Source organism: Acinonyx jubatus, chromosome C1, assembly GCF_027475565.1.
Source record: "Acinonyx jubatus isolate Ajub_Pintada_27869175 chromosome C1, VMU_Ajub_asm_v1.0, whole genome shotgun sequence".
Classification (NCBI taxonomy): Eukaryota; Metazoa; Chordata; class Mammalia; order Carnivora; family Felidae; genus Acinonyx; species Acinonyx jubatus.
Window position 1 is genome coordinate 82,410,842 of NC_069381.1, and position 20,648 is coordinate 82,431,489.

A 20,648-nucleotide genomic window follows, 5' to 3' on the forward strand; every position below is an offset into this window, starting at 1 on the left:
GAAGACATAAAATGAAATTGTGTCTAAATGATCCTTTGGGCTGTTATCAGCCACTGAGGTGCATCGATATGCATGGGGTTGATAAAAATGTTTAAAAGCTTCTAACTGTAGAAGCTTTGGGGGGGCCAGAGTCTAGAGAGATGCACAAGACAGAGTGGTTTTCTCCCTTTTGGACCCAGGATGTGGAGCAGAGCTTTTGGCTGTCAGTTAAATGTGAGGTATTGGTTGGCACAATTGGAATGAGGAATGAAGATAACTCAGTGTTGTTTAGTACCATTAGAGTATTGCAGGCTTTTTAAAAAAGAAAACCAAAAGCATTGGACAACACTTGGTAAAAATATTGCAGAAAAGTCGTTTCTCACAGAGAATAGCAGAGACTCCATCAATGGCAAGGTGACTTTTTAGGGCAAGAGTGGCCATAGATAAGGAACATCAAGAGAACTGATGCCCTTAGCATTCATGAATTATCCCAGACCCATAGAAATAACTGATGGTGGCAAAATTTGGGATTATGAACCAACCCATTTGGTACCCACCATGAGCAGGTGAAGTCCCAGAACATTTGAGTTATGCTTGTGGCCAATAATAATGCAAAAAGTCCATTATTCACTTTGTTGGCTGTGACATGAAATCACATGGCACTGCATAATGATAAAGTAAACTGCAAAAAGTGCATTCAAGTACTGCTTAGAGTCTGCCTTAAATTGTGAAAATGTTGAGTGGAAAGCTGAAAACCTGCCAGTGCCCATCTATGGTTTATAGTAGATAAGCCATTAGTCTTGGCTAGGTATATCACTTCGTACATTATCGTGCATGCAAAATGTGAACTCCCAAGACCTGTGGGGTGTTTAGCATCCAGTAGAGATAGGCCTTTAAGAAAGAGTCTGGATAAAATCACTGCCTCAGAAACAGATATGGTTTTGGGAGGCTACTAATCATTTGAGAAACAATGGATTAGAGGATGGAACCTTATTGTATTAGTTAATTAAAAGCCAATTAGTGCCCTCCCCCTATAAATCAGCAAATAACCTCACCTGAACTATTAAATTATTTTGCAAATTATTGTGATTATAAAAGCTTGGAATGGAGAATTCTAATAACAGAGACTAGTAGACATTTAATTGGGTCATATCATACAAAGATATCCACTGACATGGAAACTGACATGGAAAACCAGCTTCTATACAAAATTGGAAAATGGGCTAACTATATTGATTATTTCAGGGAAAATAGAGAAAGAAAAGCTTTAGATCAAATCAAGGAAAGCCTGTCTTATGTCAAGATTAAACCAGAAACTGAAAACTCTGATATAAATTAAACCAATGTTCTGTGAGCCCTTAGGAAAAGAAAGAACACTAAGACCCAGCTTGAGGTTTTAAAGAACAATTCAGCTAAACCACTGCCTTTCTTTTTGTAAAGGATTATTAAAATAATAAATTTGTACATTACCTACATGTCTTCAATGAAATATATGGTAAGTTTTCCTATGATACCACTGCAGATAAGATGCAGAACTGTAGATGTGTATACTTTTATGGATTTGTAATTGGTCAGTGTCCCCAAAGACTGTGAATCAAACAAGGTTAATGTAGAGGGAGATCATAGCGATGTGTCATCAAGCTCTCTCCCCAAGGTACCAAGATAGGGCACTGTCTAAGGAGTATACCAGTTACCATGGTGATAAGAGAATTTACTGATCACACTTCATCAGGGCTCATTGACCAGCTTAGCTCACCGATTGTCGGGTCTACAGGGGCATGAAGAAGCAACCCTGTCTATTAATCCACAAGCAGTGGGAACAATATTGCCTGAAGAAAATGACTCAAATTGTAGCCAACATGCTCAACATAGGTATTCTTAAACACACACACACACACACACACACACACACACACACACACAACACAAACAGTAAAACAAACAGAAACAAGTCCTTAGAGGGAAATGATGAATCAATTTCAGATAGCAGTTAGATTTTTGAAATTCAAAAATAGGGAAAGACACACATAACCTTAGCTATTTTGGAAAAAGGGACACCTAACTTAAATCTCAGGTCAAAAAAATCCATTTAGTAATTGGAAATAGCTTAGGAGGACAAATATTTTCCCTAAGAATCTTTCAGGAAATTAGAAATGTCATAACTGAAAATAGCTGGTCTGGAAAAGATAAAGGTGGCTCCAATAATTTTGTCTGGGAACTAAGTAAAGGAATGGAGCTTTGGACCAAGAAACTTCAAAGGTGGACACTAAAGAGAAGATGTGAGTCCTGTAGGGACTTGAAAATTTGAAGTGGTTGGACAGATATATTTTTTTTAATTTCTCAGCAAGGCAAGGCTATTTTAGTTAAAAACATCAAAAGGAGATACACTCAAATAATAGGAGTTTTCAAAGAGTGGGGACTTTGTCCAATTAGGTTCATTTGGAGTTACCAGGTTACAAAAACTAGCCAAGTTTTGTTTGTGATTGCATAAAGCAGCGGTTGGTTTGATATGTTTTTCAAAATAGGTTTAAGTCTTCTTTTTTTTTTAATTTTTTTTTAAATGTTTATTTCTGAGACAGAGAGAGACAGAGCACGAGCAAGGGAGGAGCAGAGATAGAGGGAGACACAGAATCGGATAACAGGCTCCAGGCTCCAAGCACAGAGTCCGACGCAGGGCTTGAACTCACAAACCGTGAGATCATGACCTGAGCTGAAGTTGGTCGCTCAACCGACTGAGCCACCCAGGTGCCCCAAAATAGGTTTAAGTCTTCTGATCCTTCGAGGGAAGAGCTGCTGTAGGAGCACAGCCTTAGGCTAAGGGTCACTCTGAATGTTGGTAAGAGTCCAAGAAAGACTGGGAGCACCCTAGAGAAGCAGGTCAGGACCATAAGAGCTTTACTGTGGAAAAGGTATAAGCTAGAGAAAAATTAGGCTTCTTTTATGACAGTAGAAATTGATTAATTCTCTTGTTACTCTAGGTTATTCTCATCACCTATCATGATGTCTTGCAAATAAATAGGCATTTAGTCAATGCCAGTGTAAATAAATGCAATAAATATCAAATTTCACTGAAAGGAAGAGAGAGAGAAATAGAAAGAGAAAAAGAAAGAGAGATAGAATTTGGTCTGATGCAAAGAGATACAGGGAAGGGTAACTAGCAACATTTTGTGCATATGTTCCTTTTTTTTTTTTTAATATTTATTCCTGAGAGAAAGAGAGAGAGAGTGTGTGCATGCATGAGCGAGCAGGGAGAGGCAGAGAGAGAAGGAGACAGAGGATCCAAAGCAGGCCTGGGCTAACAGCAGAGACCCATGTGGAGCTTGAACCCATGAACCACGAGATCGTGAGCTAAGCCAAAGTCAGACGCTCAACCGACTGAGCCACCACAGGTATCCCAACCTATATTCCACCACTACACTATCCTACTTGTTTTACATATATTATCTTTTTCTTTTTCTTTTTTTTTTAATCATCTTGGCAAACTTCAGTTTGTTATTATTCCTACTTTACCGGGGAAGGCTCAGAGATATTACAGATTATCCCAAGGTGACACTGTTACTAAGTATTGGTGTTACAATTTTAAACCATGTCTTTTAGGTTCCAAAGGTACATATTCTTGCCACCACACCAAGTTGTCAGAAGAGCTCAGTGATTTCAAAATAGATCAGATTTCCTCACAAAGCAGCTAGCTCTCTGTCTCTAGAAATTATAGTATCTTTAGTATTGGAAGGGATCCTTGAGATGGAATTCTCCAAGTCTTTCATGCTATGGATGAGGAATTAAAGCCAAGAGAAGTAAGGAGGCATGCCCAAATGCACAGCAAGAATGGGGCAATGTAAAGCTGTACCTCCTTTTGTGTAACCCCCAACATACTTTTGGCTGTTTATCAAATGTCTATCCTGCACACCAAATAATATATTCTATCCATAAGGTCAGGGGCCTTGATGGTCTTACTTTTTTCATATCCCAGGCCTACCATCCATAACAGGGTTTAATAAATATTGAATGAAAGAATGAACAAATGAATGAATAGAACCAGAACTTGAATTCAAGTTTTTCACACTGACGTGTTGGAGAGTTGGTGATAGTTTATGAGTAGCGGTTCTGTGTTAGAAATGAGCTGCACCAGATAGTCACTCTAGTCCCTTCAAGCACTAGCATCTACAAAACTAAATCAGCTGAGTTCCTGATCTCTCTGCTGCATCCTAGCTAAATTTCTATTTTAGCATTTACCACAGTGCACTGAAAAAAATGTTTACATCTCTGTCTTTCCTACTAGATTAAAATTACATGGGAACTGGGGCTGAGTGTGTCCTTGTAATAGTTTCCAGCAATTAATGTGGGGCCTTGTACCTCACAGGTGCTCATCAAATCTTCATTGACCTGAATTGCTTTAAATTCAACTAGGATTCTTAGAATGTATTTAGATATCTATCACTTTGCTTCGTGCGTTAAGTACTCCTGGTTGAAGATATCTCTGTGGGAAGGTGTTTATTGAATTGATTGGCTTTCCAGTTTGGTTTTTATTTGAACAGAGTTAGGTAGGTTAGGTAGGTTTTATTTGAACAGAGATCAGGCATTGCAAAGAAACCTGTGATCTCCTTGGCCTATATGACACAGGGCCTTTCACAGACCCAGGTATGCTTTTGAATTCGGTGTGAATTCTACATTTATAGAAAGATCTGGTGCTCAAAATTAGCTTCATTAGGCAGTTGGACTTTAACAGAGTGGCATGAGATCAGGAAGGACTCTTTTAGTAATAGGTACAGAAAGACATAGTGTGCATAGATGAATTCTCCTTTAAATAAAAACTGAGTCAGATTTTAGAATGAAATTCTGTAGTGCTGTCAAACTGTTTGAAACTGGAGTTGGCAGTTGTCCTTTCAAACTGTTATTTCAGAGCACGTGTCCCAGAAGGGACAGCTAAGAATGTTTGTCATATTTGAACTCTTTCCAGAGCCATTCAGCAGGATACTGGCAGTCCACTTTCCGTGTTAATTATTTCTGCCCTGATTGCCTGGCAACACATAACATGGGAAGTATTATGCTTTGCTATTTGTGAATGCTTCCAGCTGAATGAAGGAAGAAAATGGAATACAAAGTCAGCTGGAGATGCAACTTAATAAGTTAGGTGTTTTTTGATTGAAAATTTGTTATGGATGAAGTGGTTTGTAATCCCATGATTGTATGTGTTAACCACAAATTCAGAGTTTGAGAGTATCGCAGTGGGTCTTGGTAGAAAGAAAACACTGACTGATCTTAATAGCCACCACACTAAAATCTATGAACATGAATGGTCTCCTTTATAGGAAGAGTGGACTTGCTATAAGCCCACATTATTTTATTATTTTATTTTATTTCCTTATTAGTTTGTTTGTTTTACATTGTTGCATCTAGAAGTTTAAGTTCAGATAAAGGAAAGTAAGAATCAAGTGGGATGGACAAAGACGTCATCACTGCCACAAAAGCAACAACAGTGAGGATTGGGGTAAACTGGAAAGTAATAAGGGTTTTTGATCAGTGACTTAGGCACAATAGGAGCTTCTTAGCACACTGCTAGGAGAAAGCTCTGCCTATGGCTGTGGTTCTGTTAAAACTTGTAGATAGAACTGAAAACAGTATATTTACTCATAGCATTGGAAAACAATGACACATTTATGCATTATTTCCACAACTTCAATAATTACTTAAAGTGATTCTCTGAAATCGTTCTCTTAAACCGATTCTCTTTTCTTCTTGCTGTGTTCATGAAAGCTGCCATGAATGACAGCATCAAACATGGCAGTGTTGCATTCTGTGCTGCTAGGTAATGCGAGATGATGATCCAGTAGAAATCAGTGCCGAAAAGGAGTGGTAAAATGCAATTATTAATGTGTTCAGAGATACCTTTTTATTGATGAAGTAAGTACTGAGTTGTAAGGGCTCAGCAAACAATCCATACCGTAAAAAAATTGTATGTGAAGATCGAGATCAATCTTGAAAATAGACTTTTTCCATAATCATTTGGACTTCAAATATTTATTCAGATTATTAGATTGTTACATCCTCAGTTAAACTAGATTAAAAAAAGATAAAAGCCCAAGCATATTCTTAGAGCAGATACACTTAGTTGCACATGTAAAATCCCTGTAAAAACCATACCAAATACAGACAAAAAGTTGGGGACAGAAAAGTGGCCTTTAGGCCATTACCTTTAGTCCTGCTTTCTACACGGGTTAGTTTAGAGCCAAAAAGAGGAATAAGAATAGTGTCTTCCCATGGGTATTGTAAAGATTAAATTAAGTAAGAAATCCCAAATTTCCTTAGGCAAGCTTGAGTTAAAATGGGATTATTTTGATAATAGCCATATTTTTCTGCTTCCTTGGTTGTCTGTCTGTTTGTTTGTTTGTTTTTAGTGCCCTAACTGCCAATACCCCAGGCTTTCCTCTGTCCTCATCTTTTAGGGAAAACATACCCTTTTGGGAATCCTCATATGTGTTTCTAGGCCAGCACAGTCTTTTCTTCCATCATTTAGGACTCTTTCTTCCTCAGTTATGGCCATAAGCAAGATCTTTCCTTTTGTTCTCTGTTTCCTGCACTGCCACTTCCTCTTTGTTCTGAACCCTGCCCACAGTGAGCTGCTGTTTTGTTTGTTTTGTTTTTTTGTTTGATTTGGTGTTTTTTTGTTTTGTTTTGGTTTTGTTTTTTGCCACAATAATACCAGTACTATTCTAGAGTCCTTAAAGTGCCAAAGTGTGGAGGTATTTGGTGGAAGTGGAGGTGAATGCTGATCTCACCTTTTTTGTGTGAGGCACTCTCGTAGGCAGCAGAACAGTATTGCTTCCACTCTGATGTCTTGCAGAGTTCCTAGATGCAAAGGAAAGCTCTTTTAATCATTCAAACTTTTTAAAAATTTAAATCCAAGTTAATTAATATATAGTGTAATAATGATTTCAGGAGTAGAATTTAGTGATCCATCACTTACATAAAACACACAGTGCTCATCCCAAGTACCTTCCCTAATGCCCATTTACCCATTTAGACCATCCCCCCACCCTGTATCCCTCCAGCAATCCTCAGTTTATCTGTATTTAAGACTGTTTTATGCTTTGCCTCCCTCTCTGCTTTATCTTATTTTTGCTCCCTTCCCCTATGTTCATCTTAAACATTCAAACTTATACTCTTCCTGGGACTTCAGACCCAAGTTCATGAAGGTTAACCTAAGAGGCAAAGCTATGTGAATAAATATCAGCAAATGTTTTGAGGTCCATACCCCCTCTACCCGTAGACCAAACTTCTCTGTCCAGGTCTTTTTATGTAAACCCTGTGGGGAAATTCCCCCTGATAAGGCTTCTCAATATCTTATGCAAGTAAACTTCTGGCAGTATAGACTCATTTCATCTGATAAAACAGTTTAAAACTGTTTTACTCCTAATAGTAGAGATATAATGTAGAAAAGAGGTAGCAATTGTGGTCTGGGGGTCACATTCGTCCTGATGCTTATGTTGATATGGTCTGGCCAGCTAATTGTATTTTGTGTTATTAAGTGGTTGGAAAAAAAATAAAAAGGAGAATATTTTGTGATGTGAAAATTTTAAATTCCATATCCATTAATACAGTTTTATTGGAAAACAGCCATACCCATTTTTTTTGCAAATTGTCTGTGGCTGCGTTCACACTACAATGGCAGAGTTGGGTAGTTGAGCCATCATAAACCTAAAATATTTAGCATCTGGTTCTTGAGGGGAAAAGTTTACCTACTCCTGACAGAGTAAAGATGGAACCACCACTTTAGGTGAAGGTCTGTATTGTGGAGGTTGACTTTTTAGCAAGAGCTCAATAAACATTAGTTTCAGTTATCCCTTTCTAACACATTACAGTATGGTGATTTGTAGTCTTTTTCTCCTCCCTCCCTCTGCTTCCTTCCCACCTTCCCCTCCCCATCCCCTCCCTCCTCCCCTCTCTCCCTTCTTTCTTCCCTTCCTTCCTTCTTTCCTTCCTTCCTCTCTTTTTCTTTCATCTGCAATAACTTTTACCTTTCCTGGTGAGTATTTCACTCATTCCTTAATTTTGTCAGTGTATGACAAGAAGTGACTTTAAAATATTTTATGTCAGATCAGTGTTTCTTAAAAATTTCATTCTAAAGTGCAATTTTAATATACTCTAATTAATAATAGTCAAAACATTAAAGACATTTTGATTTTTTTTTCTCAATTAAATGTCAAACATGGTTGTTTCATTTACTTTAGATAAATTTTGCTAGAAAAAGCATGACTTACGGACAAATACATTTTAAAATATCATTTGAGGACCAAAAGTATATTAAAATGTATATGGCAGCTTAACTGTTTATTTATAATATTAAACATTGGCAGTTTTGAGCATTGGCACTTTTATGAGTTGATATTTGATGTTCTTGCACTTTGTGTTTAAAAATGTGTTTTGCAATTTCATTTTTATGTAAGTTTAAAAGTTTTATATAAACTTAAGTATTTTATACAATATTTATATGATTTACCTCCTTGTTATTTAATGTTTGTTTTATGATTAATGAAATAAGAAAAGTCTCAGGCTTCTGTTTGCAAACAATTTAACAGAAATAGCACAGTATGTAAATGGATAATCTTTGTTATAAAAGAAAAGGCAAAATGAGTGATCATTATTTTTTCACCTTTTTATTTTGTTTTTAAAGTAATAGACGTATCTTGATATTATACAATTATTTTATTTAGGTGAATAAACTTTATTAACCATGAATATTTTTTATTTATTTAGGTGAATAAACTTTATTAACCATGAATATTTTTTTAAAAGTTTACCTATTCTGAGAGAGAGAGAGAGAGAGAGGAAGAATGTGTCAGCGGAGGGGAGCAGAGAGAGAGAGGGAGAGAGAGAGAATCCCAAGCACTGTGCTCACAGCACAGAGCCTCATTCAGGGCTTGAACTCATGAACCATGAGATCATGACCTGAGCCGAAGTCAAGAGTCAGACGCTCAACCCACTGAGCCACCCAGGTGCCCCTGAAAAAAAAATTATTTTTTTAATCATGAACAGCGTGAAGGATGTATCTTCATTTTCACATTTCAGGGATTAGCAAAATGAGTACTTTTTGGGTGAGTTGATTATGGAATGGATAAATAATTATCTTTAACTTTGTATGCCACTAGCATAATCACCCAGCACAAACGTCTTCACCATCTCGGCCATGAGATGTCTTATCTTTCCCCACTCCTACTCATTGATGCTGCCATCATCCTAAAGTAAGGAAAACAGGCTCCATCCATTTGTTTGAAAGGACAGCATGAGGTTACAGCAGAATAAGCTTGTGCTATTTGTTTTCTATGGCAGTGTTCTCCAAATGTTTGAGTGTGTACCTTGTTTATACATTTTTTAGTGTACTCCTTCATAGGTAGATAGATGCATAGATACATAGATGGATGTGGATAGATGGATTAATGAGTGTAGTGATGAGGATAGATGGATCTGAATGAATTACTTCAGATAAGTATATAAATAACCTTTAATTTTGACAATTCTTTTAAATACATTGCCTCAAGATATCTAGTGCACATAAATGTAGTAGATAACATTTTTATATATAGTTCCATCCTATTTCAAATAATTGTGAACATCCATTATAGAAGACAATGTAATGCATAAATCACTTGAAAATGTCATAAATCATGATGTCCTGAGAGTTAACAAATGTTGGACTACTTAGCGTATCGTATGTGATGTAAGGCTGATGACATATGGCCCTGGTGCATGTATCAGTATCTAGATGTGCAATAAAAATTATTAAAAGTAGTTTTTCTAATTTTTCTATAGAAGACATAAGTAGAAATTCTAACATATTACCTTACATTCCAGGGGATTGTCTTCCACATCTTCTGGGTAAAAGAAGCTCATTTTTGGCAATTATTTTGTTGTACCTCTGGATGTGTGGCTTTTTCAGTTCATTACATTCCTTCTCCTGATGTAATAATTCTAAAGATTTGTGTCAGGAGACAAAAATGAATTAACTTTAGTGTGCTCCCTTTAAAATTTTCTGTTCTGTCATCTAGCCCTAATCCTGGATACCTCCAGACTAACATCCTTCCTTATTTTTAGAGCATGGCCTGGAAGGCTAAAGAACAGCAGTCATTCCTCAACAAATGAGCAGGTCTAGGTGTGAGGTTCAGTGGGTTTATTCTCTATGTCTCTTTGGAGCTATCCAGCCCTCCTGTAATTAGACACATTTAGTCCTACTCTGTCAACCTATTCATGCATTCCTGGTGTTCTCACTAGTTTTGTAGATTGGAGCTCATTTTAGGACCTCAGATAAATTAGTAATCTTGCGGGAGTCTCATCCTTAGAGAGTTGAAACAAGTCAGCATGTAGGGGATAGGGAGGAGATAGTATGTAAGTTTTGTTCCACATGCTAGTATCAGTTATTTTGTGGATGTTTAGTCATATATGAACAATGAGTAAAGGGTTGGGAAATAGGGTGTCAAACTTTTGAGGTGCTTTGATTCCAAGGTTGATATTAAATTCTGCATTCAAACATTACCATATATAAAATGTAAATAGCAACTAGTAGAAGTCTTATTAATAGGCCAGAAGTGCTTAAATGTCCACCATTAGAATCATGCTCTTGGACCAAGATGTTCATTACACAGAATTAGTATAGAAATACTAATCTAAGAAGAAAAGCTTATTCATTCATTCGAAAATATTTCTTTGGTACCTACTTACCTACCGTGTATTCACTGCTTGGCCCTGGGTATAAAAGGAGGGCAGTGTCAAAAAAACAATTTCCAGAACTTACCAATTCATAAATTGAATACTGAATGACCACTTTCTGTTTAGAATTGTGCTTTGGTATTGTGTGGAAACAAAAAGCGTAAAAGGAGGTCACACAACCTATTTAGTTGAGTAGGTTCTGAGAGAAGATACTTACTGTCTTACAGAAATCTTGTCCTTTTTATACTTTGGTGCATCCATGTGAAAATTTGGAATAATAGCTTCATTACAGGTATTAAGATTTAGTTCATTCATGATGATGATAAGATCTCCAAGTCAGAAGCCTCCTTAGGTAAGGGGATCATTTAAGTGTCATAAGTAGAGAATATAATTGCATTCATGTTCATATATTGAATAAATTCTACCTTGTAAACATTGAGTCTCATTAAGACGAAGTAATAAGATTCTCTGCTAACAAATATCATTTTCTCGAGTATGCATTTGCTTCTACAAGATCAAAATCCTCCTTCTGAGAAGAGTTGCCAGTGACATGTTTAAAAGACCCATTTTAACAGGAAAAGTTACAAAGCCAAGGAAGTTTAATTGCATGTCACCTCTTGGTTTTGACAAAATATAATGGCACAAGTTGCTAGTAAACTTAATTATGTAGATTTATTTTAGCTTAACAAAATATATGCTATATAGAGTAAGTGGTTAGCTATGAGCCAAGTTTTAACTTGATCTTCTTTTTTTATTACAGTGAAAATGCCCATGAAAGAATGATTTAAATTAATGAACTTTACCAGTGTAATTGTTGTCAAAAACAGTTTTATACTGGAAAAATACCCCTTCTTATGTTATAAGGAAATATATAAGGACCCCTTTTCAATGCGTAAGCAGAAATTTGCTAACGATATTACAACCCCTTGTCTGGCCTTGTGCCTCTGCCAAGACTCCCCAGAATTTCCATAATTACTCTCTAACTACTAGTGTTCAACTTTTTTTTAAGCCACTTCTTAGAATATGTTGTATGGGGACAGAGATTGTTAACTAAATGAAGATTCATGGTCTTTTGATGACACCCACCCTACCCCATTCCTCCCCATGCTATTTTTTTTGCCCATTTCTTCAGTTCCATTATTCTTCTTTTGTGTACTAAAATGAAAAACAAAAACAAAAAAAAAACCCAAAACTTGGAGGCATATTTGACTCCTCCTTCTCTTTCAGCACCTCCCACTCTTTCTTAAATATTTTCTGATATCAGTGTTTCCCATTCATTCTCCTTTCTATCACCTAGTCTGGGAGAGAGCAATTGCCTTTTCATTTATCCCCTGGTCTTCCTCCTCTTTAACCAATCCAATACCTATGATTAATATTACTAAGATAGAGATTTTATCACTGCCCTACTCAGTGTTTCTATATAGCCAGGAAAAAGTTCAAAACCTTCTCTTGACCTTTAACCTCTTCCATATGACAACTTTTGTCTATCAATCCATGTGCATTTTCATTCTCGCCAGGCTTGACACCATATCCAGACCACAGCATTTGGTTTTGTTTTTGTTCAGAGTGTTCCCATTTCCTGTTATTCCTTCTCCCTCATCAAATCTTTCCCAACTTTCCTGACTCAGCTGAAATCCTAACTTATTTACATAGCTTCTCCAAGTTTCCCAGCTCCATTGATTAATTCTTCAAGGTAAAAGGAATCTCAGAAACTATGTAAATGTGCCTCTTCATTGTACACAAAAAGAAATTGTTAGTCCTAGTTAGAGGCAGTCATAGTTAGAAGCAAACTTGTGATTGGAGCCCCTTTGCTTTCCTTCCTGCTTTATTTTGTTGCCTTTCTAACCTGCTTGAAGAAGTGATGGCATTTAAGAGTTATATACTCTCTGTTTGGTGATTAAGGATCTACTACCTTGCATTACTGCCGAACTATTTTATCTGTATGTGCTTGTTCTTGCTCTCTATTCTGTAAGCTCTGAAAAATAAGGGACTGTGTATCATGTGCCCTTCAGTGGTAAGCAAATCCAAGCAATTGCAAATACTTAGTGCTTGGAAGGCTTGAATGTAGCCTTTAAAATTAGATCTAAAATTCTAATGAGGTCCCTGGTTTATTTGTTTTTTTTGCTAATGTGTTCCACTTGAACATTAAATCATATTTTATTCTTAAAGAATAACAAACTGTTTAGATATTCAGCATTTAGCCAAGTAATGAAGCAAAGGGAATGAAGATTGGATAGTATTAGAAGGTAGAATTCAGATATTTAAGTTAAGAAATAAATCCAAATACCTTAATGCAATTTGCTAATTAAAAGATAATTTCTGAAATAAAATTAAGATGACATGTTTTGCCAACTTGTTGGATTTTCTTCAAAATCATTTTTTGTATAGTTGATTAATATTATTGGATTGGGGAAATATTAGTATATGCATAGTAATGTCATCATTTCTTTGGTAAATAAAAGAATTTTTTTTCTTCCTGTGTCTTGTTTGTAGCCTGTAACACCTGGGGAATCTCCAATAATTAATTAACTAGACAAGCTTTTGAACTATAGAGAGACATACATGAAGTCTAGCTTCTCCTGATATAAAAGAAATTGTCCTTGACATATAGATACCAACTCCTGATATTGTCTCCTCATTAGGGGAAAGCTAAAAATTATCTGTAACATTAACAATATCCAAATATAATAACACAGTAAACAGTTTAAATTTAGGACAGAAAAAATATGTTATCTCTCATTAATTACCACCTTGCTGATGAACAACAGTGATGATCTATGAGTTAATGCAAAGTCAATGGAACAAAAGTTAATTTTTTAAAATGTCATTTACCATTCTGAGAAAGTCTACATGCAACATTACATTTCTCACTTTCTGCAAGTCTTGGAAAGACATAAAATTTTCCTGGTTTCGTCAGCAGTGAAAATGCCTTCACACGGGCCTATAGTTGATGACATTGTAGTGAAAGCTCTCCAAACACTAATTGGAAATTAAAAAAAAAATCTTGACAACACCTCACTACATCATAGTTATGTTTCATCACCTTAGACATTCATTATCACTCACCACATACACATATGTTAATGGGAAAATTATTTAGAATTGTCTTGTATTGCAGAGTCAAGATATTTCTCTTTCTCTTTTTTAATCTTGTTAAATTATTTTTGGGTGACTAACAACATGTGATATTGAATTGTAATTTTACATGTATCTTATTGTGCAGAGCAATATAGATGCCCCCCCCCCCATTTTTAAAGAAATTCTTTAGAGACAGTTCTTCCAAAGAAAAAATTGAAATGCTTAGGTTTCCTCACAACATTAAGAGAAAGACATTAGGGATGCCGGGGTGGCTCAGTCGGTTAAGTGTCCGACTTTGGCTCAGGTCATGATCTCATGGTTCATGGATTCAAGCCCGCATAAAGTTCTGTCCTGACAGCTCAGAGCCTGGAGGCTGCTTCAGATTCTGTGTCTCCCTCTCTCTCTGACCCTCCCCAACTCGTACTCTGTCTCTGTCTTTGTTTCTCAGAAAGAAACAAACATTAAAAAATTTTTTTAAAAAGGATGGTCCTTTAAAAAAAAGACATTATGCACTCTGTTCATATTTATGTGATTTATTAGAAGATCATCACTATCTATATGACTTTAATTTTCTTAGTATTTGAAAAATTATTTCAATTTTTTTCATCAATGAAATATTAATTGACATTTTAGTTATTTATGATGATTAATGAAAATTATTGAATGAGGTACATAGAGTACATTTTAATATTTGAGAACAAAGAATAACAAGAGAAGAAAATACTGCTTAGTGTGTACAAGGGACTGTAAGGAATTTGGAGTATGATAAAGATTTAGTAAACTCCCCTCTGCCTGTTTCTCCACTTTGTAACCCACAAAGAGTTACCCCAGGTCTTCTTGCAAAATTATAAATAAAAAAGAAAGCCTCAATTTGTGTGTGATTTGTAGAATGAGGTTTATAATGAATATAAAATACTAAATACAATACATACAATAATACAATTAAATATTAAGTACATACAATATATTGTACATATTAATACAGCCAGTACATTTGGCCACACCATTTTCTGTAGCTTTAGCTTGGGTTCTGTCTTCACAGAATCCTTTCTTTTGGATAAGTCTAATATGACTATATTGTATATGGAGACTATCCAAAGGAAATAACTTCTTTGTTCTCCTCATAAAGTTCATATAAAGGATATCCTGTAAATGTATGATGTGACATAATCCATAATAGTTCTTAGCCAGGCCAATATTCCATCTCTTTCCTACCCATTCATTTGTATAGCCATGAACTTCTGCTTGAAAACAGTAGCTACATCAATGGATAGGACTACTGTACTTTCTAGAAATACCTAATTATGCTCCTGAATTCTTCACACTACCTATACAATTAGAAATTTGTGACCTGGAAGTAAAAATGTGCTGAAGATGTATTATCCTCAGCTATTGATTGTTAACCAAAACACAATAAAATTCCCACACAATGGTAAATAATGTTCATTGAGTAATATTATGTGCATGGCATCTAAGTTAAAAACAAAGAATTCCTTAAGCTTGTAGGAGAAAATAACAGTTTAACCATGGTAACAAGTAAACCAGAACTGGTTTTAAACTTATTTAATCAATAAATGATAGTTTGCTTCTTTTAATTTGCTGCTGAGAGCCAACAAACCAGTGATAGCATCATGTCTTCAAGGTTAGTCAATCAGTGGTGGGCTTATTCCAGTGAATAAAAGCCAACATAGACATTAACCCACTCCTACAGCACAAACTGCATTTCCAAGGCTGATGTAAATAACTCTTGTCTTTTGAATTAAGATGTCCTCAAGTTGAGCACTTCTTGAGTATCCTAAAAAAGTTTGGCTATTTGTTTACTGAGTGAGTCTGTGCCTGGCTAACATAAACCCTTATTAATTCAGGATAAAATACATTACTAATCCCTTTCATTTCTGATATTGAATGGTGTTCTCTCTCTATGACAAAGTGTTAACTAATTTTATTTTTATATTAGCTCCATGAAGTAGATACCATTATTTTCTCCATTTTAGAGAGTAGGGAACTGAGATACAAGGAAGTTAAGAAATTTTCTCAAGGCTACAACTACTCAAGTGTCACGTAGCTGGTAAGAGTCCAAGCAATCTGCCTCAAGCCTAGATTCCTAACAACTTTGCTACACTGCCTCTTACACCTTGTAAAAGAGGCCTAGGAAAGTTCCCACAGTCTCTCACAGACTAGAAAAAAGAAGCAAAGTTTCAGAAAAATGACTGCAGTGTTTTTCCCCTTCACTTTTATCAGTTTGAAGCAAGAGTGATTTATGAGGATGTGGATAAAAAGTGAAGCACTTTAAAGTATTATTTGGGGGATTGTAAAATATGAAATCATCAAAATATGGATTATGTGTGTCTGAAGAACTACTTGGTGAATAACCTTCTACTCCATTTGTGAACCTTTTTCTTTCTTGTTATTTATTTGTTTGTTTATTTATTTTTTAGGAAAAAAAAATCTCCTGTGGTTGCTGCTGCCAGACACAACCCATAATTCTCATCTGCTTTTCTTTTGGGGCAGTTTGGCTGGAAGTACGCAGTACCCAAGTACCAGTTTGACCAAAATTATATAGGCTAAACAGTACTTCCTCAGTGGAGAAGTGAAAACTTATTAAAAGAGGCCAGGGAGTTTGTTTGGTGCTTCATGATTAGGTGATTAGTAATGAAATTATTATTAGTATGTACAAAAGTATTACGAAAAGGTTCTTGGTGGTAGGTGCATCATATTAAGCAGTTACTAATGCAAAAAAACCCCCCAACATATAATTAAAGAATGGATGGGTATGATTAATGTGAGTTCCTCCAGTAAGCACCAAAATACTAAAATTAAAACAGCAATTGTTAACAAAGAACTCTTAAAACTAGACAGAAACAAAACAAAACAGAAAACAAGCCAATTAAAAAATGGGGAAGAATCTAAACAGACACTTCACCAAACAAGATACACAGATGGCAAAAAGGCATATTAAAAGATGCTTAATATATTTGTCATTAAGGAATTAAAAAAAAAAACTACTCAGTGTCTTGCATTCAAGAACAGTCTGATTGATTTTATCGTTTCATGTGTTTCTAAATGGTATCTTCCCTTACCTAACTCCGGGCTGGATTTTATGATCCCCAAGTGATTAAGATTATACACCTTTTTTTTTTGGTATATAAATGCATTTACAGACTACTGCACACATCATAGGTGTGTGATAAATTTTGGTTTAAAATATATCTTTTGTAAAAAAACATATACAGTAATATACAGTAGTAATTTTTTTTTTGAGGCAGAGATCACAAGCAGGAAAGGGGCAGAGAGAGAGTGAGAGAGAGAATCTCAAGCAGGCTCTACTCTAGTGCAGAACCCAATGTTTAGCTCAGACTCAAGAACTGTGAGATTGTGACCTGAGCCGAAATGAAGAGTTGGATGCTTAACCACCCAGGCATCCCATACAGTAGTAACTTTTTATTCATTATGAAAATCTCCGACGTTAGTTGGTTTACTTCATTTACATCTAATGTAATTACGAATATAGTTGGGTTTAAGTCAGCCTTTGCTGTCTGTCCCCTCTATTTTATCTTTTCCTGCCTTTTGTGTAAATTGATATTTTTTTGTATTGTTTCCTTATTTAAAACTTTTTAGCCAGTGGCTGCTGTAAGCATTACAATATGCATTCTTAACTACGGCGTGTTTAGAATAATATTATGCCAATTATTAAAAATATAAATACCTAACAATAATATGTTCTATTTATTTTCATCCATTGTATTATGTAGTCATATATTTTACTTCTACATACTTTATAAACCCCACAATAAAATGTTACTGTTTTTGATTAAATAGTAACTGTCCTTTAAAAAAAATAGAGTATTTAAAAAAAATGGTTAACTATGTATTTATCATTTCATGTTATTCATTCTTTCTGTAAGTACAAATTTCCATATTCTATCATGTTTTTTTCCTTTCTCCAGTGTTGTAACATAGCTTTCCTAGAAGCAAATACTGTTAAGCTTTTGCTTATCTAAACATGTTGGCCAGGAGGAGGTTAAACTTTCACTCTTCGCAGAGGACATGATACTCTATTTGGAAAACCCAAAAGATTCCACCAAAAAACTGCTAGCTCTGATTCATGAATTCAGCAAAGTTGCAGGATATAAAATCAATGCACAGAAATCAGTTGCATTCCTATACACCAACAATGAAGTGACAGAAAGAGAAATCAAGGAATCGGTCCCATTTACAGTTGCACACAAAGCCATAAAATACCTAGGAATAAATCTAACCAAAGAGGTGAAAAATCTGTACACTGAAAACTATAGAAAGCCTATGAAAGAAACTGAAGAAGACACAAAAAAATGGAAAAAGATTCCATGCTCCTGGATAGTAAGAATATTGTTAAAATGTTGATACTACCCAAAGCAGTCTACATATTCAGTGCAATCCCTATCAAAGTAACACCACCTTTCTTCACAGAGCTAGAACAAATAATCCTGAAATTTGTATGGAACCAGAAAAGACCCCAAATAGCCAAAGCAATCTTGAAAAAGAAAACCAAAGCAGGAGACCTCACAATCCCAGACTTCAGCCTATGCTACAAAGCTATAATCATCAAGACAGTATGGTACTGGCATAAGAGCAGACACTCAGATCAATGAAACAGAATAGAGAACCCAGAAATGGACCCACAAACGTATGGCCAATTAATCTTTGACAAAGCAGGAAAGAATATCCAATGGAATAAAGACAGTCTCTTCAGCAAGTGGTGCTGGGAAAACTGGACAGAGACATGCAGAAGAATGAACCTGGACCACTTTCTTACACCATACACAAAAATAAACTCAAAATGGATGAAAAACTTAAATGTAAGACAGGAAGCCACCAAAATCCTAGAGGAGAAAGCAGGCAAAAACCTCTTTGATCTTGGCCACAGCAACTTGTTACTCAACACGTCTCTGGAGAAAAGGGAAACAAAAGCAAAAATGAACTACTGGGACCTCATCAAAATAAAAAGCTTCTGCGCAGTGAAGGAAAATATCAACAAAACTATAAGGCAACCGACAGAATGGGAGAAGATATTTGCAAATGACATATCAGATAAAGGGTTACTATCCAAAATCTAGAAAGAACTTATCAAACTCAACACCCAAAAAAACAAATAATCCAGTGAAGAAATGGGTGAAAGACATGAATAGACACTTCTCCAAGGAAGACATCCAGATGGCCAACCGACACATGAAAAAATGCTCAACATCACTCATCATCAGGGAAATAAAAATCAAAACCACAATGAGATACCACCTCATAGAATGGCTAACATTAACAACTCAGGCAACAACAGATGATGGTGAGGATGTGGAGAAAGAGGATCTCTGTTGCACTGTTGGTGGCAATGCAAGCTGGTGCAGCCACTCTGGAAAACAGTATGGAGGTTCCTCAAAAATCTAAAAATAAAACTACCCTACAACCCAGGAATTACAGTACTAGACATTTATCCAAGGGATACAGGTGTGCTGTTTCGAAGGGACACATGCACCCCCATGTTTATAACAGCACAATCAACAATAGCCAAAGTATGGAAAGAGCCCAAATGTCCATCAATGGATGAATGGATAAAGAAGGTGTGGCAAATATATACAATGGAGTATTACTCAGCAATCAAAAAGAATGAAATCTTGCCATTTGCAACTATGTGGATGGAACTGGAGGGTATTATGCTAAGCGAAATTAGTCAGAGAAAGATAAAAATCATATGACTTCACTCATATGAGGACCTTAAGAGACAAAACAGATGAACATAAGGGGAGGGAGACAAAAATAATATAAAAACAGGGAGGGGGATAAAACAGAAGAGACTCATAAATATGGAGAACAAACTGAGGGTTGCTGGAGGGGTTGTGGGAGAGGGGATGGGCTAAATGGGTAAGGGACATTAAGGAATCTGCTCCTGAAATCATTGTTTCACTATATGCTAACTAATTTGGATGTAAATTTTGAAAAATAAAAAATAAAATTAGAAAAAAATCTTTATTCTGCATATTTGAAGAACATTTTCACTGGATATAGAAATTTGGTTTGCTTGCCATAATTTAAAGATAACACTTATTTTGGGGGCTCCATTGTTTCTGATTAGATTCATCATTATTCTTATACATAGGATGTCTTTCTTCTCTAGCTACTTTTTTCCCCCTCTAACTTCTTTTTATTTTTTAAATTTAAATCCATTTTATAGTCCAATCTATTTAAATCCATTATATAGTGCAATAATGATTTCAGGAATAGGATTTAGTGATTCATCACTTACATATAACACCCAGTGCTCATCCCAAAAAGTGTTCTCATTAATGCTTCTTGCCCATTTAGCCTGTTCTCATTAATGCTTCTTGCCCATTTAGCCCATTTGCCCAACCCAGTATTCCTCCAGCAACCCTCAGTTTGTTCTCTGTATTTAAGAGTCTCTTATGGTTTGTCTCCCTCTCTGTTTTTTATATTATTTTTGCTTATGTTCATCTGTTTTGTATCTTAAATTCCACATATGAGTTAAATCATATGATATTTGTCTTTCTCTGGCTGACTTATTTTGCTTAGCATAATACACTCTACTTTCCATCCACATTGTTGGAAATGGCAAGGTTTCATTGTTTTTGATTGCCAAATAATATTCCATTGTGTGTGTGTATCTTTATCCATTCATCAGTTGTTGGACATTTGGGCTCTTTTGACATTTTGGCTATTGTTGATCATGCTGCTGTAAACACTGGGGTGCATGTGCCCCTTTGAATCAGCATTTTTGTATCCTTTGGATAAATACCTACTAGTGAAATTGCTGGGTTGTGGGGTACTTCTGGTTTTAATTTTCTGAGGAACCTCTGTGCTGTTTTCCACAGTGGCTGCACCAGTTTGCATTCCCACCAGCA

General features: G+C 35.7%; 1 long non-coding RNA gene across 1 annotated transcript in view; it reads left to right on the forward strand.

Annotated features, from left to right (window-relative positions):
- The window catches only part of LOC128311948 (uncharacterized), an 89,381-nt gene extending 69,625 nt beyond the window's left edge, over nucleotides 1-19,756 (forward strand). The window contains exon 3 of the long non-coding RNA XR_008290697.1: nucleotides 17,706-19,756. This is a non-coding gene — a long non-coding RNA (uncharacterized LOC128311948). The remainder of the gene's footprint in view (nucleotides 1-17,705) is intronic.
- Nucleotides 19,757-20,648: the final 892 nt, after the last annotated feature.